Source organism: Marmota marmota, unplaced genomic scaffold, assembly GCF_001458135.2.
Source record: "Marmota marmota marmota unplaced genomic scaffold, marMar, whole genome shotgun sequence".
Classification (NCBI taxonomy): Eukaryota; Metazoa; Chordata; class Mammalia; order Rodentia; family Sciuridae; genus Marmota; species Marmota marmota.
In genome coordinates, this window is record NW_026000660.1 from 135 (window position 1) to 2148 (window position 2014).

General features: G+C 37.7%; 1 pseudogene; it reads right to left on the reverse strand.

Moving 5' to 3' along the window:
- Positions 1-323: 323 nt before the first annotated feature.
- On the reverse strand, positions 324-450 carry LOC125614541 (annotated as a pseudogene).
- Positions 451-2014: the final 1564 nt, after the last annotated feature.

The window sequence follows — 2014 nt, forward strand, 5'->3', positions numbered from 1 at the left end:
AATTGGGGAAGTATTTGACCCTATACACATCATTGATAAGCTGCTTCTCAGTAGCGTCTTCAAATTCATCTGCATTGAACTTGGTAAACCCCTACTTTTTTGAAATGTGGATCTCCTGGTAGCCATGGAAATAGAACTTGGCCCTATTTAGGGCCTCCATCATATGCTGCTTGTTTTTCAGCTTGGTGCAGATGGATACTATGGGTTGGCCAAAGTAAATCCTTGCCACTGTGCCTTGGGGCTTCTCAAAGGCACCTGCATACTTGTCTGGAGCCTAGACTGGGAAAAGCAGAAGATCAGACGCATGAATGTACAATAGGAAGGACTGTCTCTAAGGTCCCTTAGGATACCCATTAAAGCTGTGTATGCTACCGAAGAGTCTACTGTATGCAGCCATTGCACACAGGGCCACCACAAGTTAAATAACCTGATTTGTCTCATTGACTATAGATAATTGTGGCCCTTAGGGTTGGGGAGAAAGAAACAGTCATGAATATACATATAAATAAATAAATAATTGTGTTGGGGGGTACAGGCTAGAGCTTTAGCTCAGTGGTAATATGTGAGGTACTGGGTTTGATCCTCACCACCATGTTAAAAAAAAAAAGTAAAATAAAGGTATTGTGCCCACCTACAACTAAAAAAATTGTTTTTAAAGATTAATATATAGGGCTGGGTTTGTGGCTCAGTGGCAGAGCACTTGCTTTGTACACATGAGGCACTGGATTTGATCCTCAGCACCACATAAACACAAGTAAACAAAATAATTTAACTAAAAATTTTAAAAATAGGGGCTGGGGTTTGTGGCTCAGCTGTAGAGCGCTAGCCTAGCACATGCGAGGCCTTGGGTTTGATCCTCAGCACCACACAAAAATAAATAAATAAAACAAAGATACTGTGTACAATTAAAAGAAATAAATATTTTTTAAAAATTAAAAAATATATTAAAGGAGATTAATATATATAACTATATATTTATTTTATAAAATTTTTACTTTTTTCAAATAATTACATACCTACTGCATTCTTGTTTGATATATGGAATTTTGGTTTAATAATTTTCCTGTTGGGGCTGAAATTGTGGCTGCGCAGTAGAACGCTCACCTAGCATGTGCCAGGCGCTGGGTTCGATCCTCAGCACCACATAAGGATAAATAAATAAAATAAAAATATAGTGTCCAACTACAACTAAATATATATACATTAAAAACACTTTTTCCAGTGGGGATTAAGTATTATGTGCTGCTGGAGAATGGACATACTAATTACTTACTTCCTGTCATTGCATAGGTTCATTACCGCTCCCATGCATTTTCCCAAAATATTTCGCCATTATAGTAGCTAATAACTTGGACAGCATAATAACATGAATTGGAACAATAAATATTTCTCTCTCTCTCTCTCTCTCTCTCTCTCTTCTTGGTATTGGGAAATTGAACCCATGGGCTCTTAACCCCTGAGCTACAACTCCAGCCTGAATATTTTTCTATTAATGATTGTATCGTGATTTTTTTTTTAAGGTAGGGCAGCAGAAAAGCCAAGAGTAAAAGGTGGTGAAGTTATCACAGTCTATTTTGGCTGGTTTTCATAATGGAGTAGACCCAACTGGAGGGCATGTTAACCCTCTGGGCTCGCTCTAATGATTATCAGGGGACTGTAAGCAAGTGCTCTCTACTGAGCTACACCCTCAGCCCTGGTTGTTATAATGTTAACTATACTAGTTTGTCCACCAGGGGGCGTTTCCAAACTAGAATGCATAAAATTATGTCGCAAGATGTGCTCTTGCTTAACTGGATAATGTTCCAAAGTTGTAAATTTGATTATCTAGTTTCAGATAGGTGTGTCCTTTATGAAGAAACAATCCCCTAGGGATTGGGAGAAGTAGAGGGAGGGGGAGTGCTGGGGAGTGATATTGACTAAATTATATTGTTATATTGTGTTCATGTACAAATATGTAACAACAAATCCATCATTATGTACAACTATAAAGCACCAACAAAAAAATAAACTACTT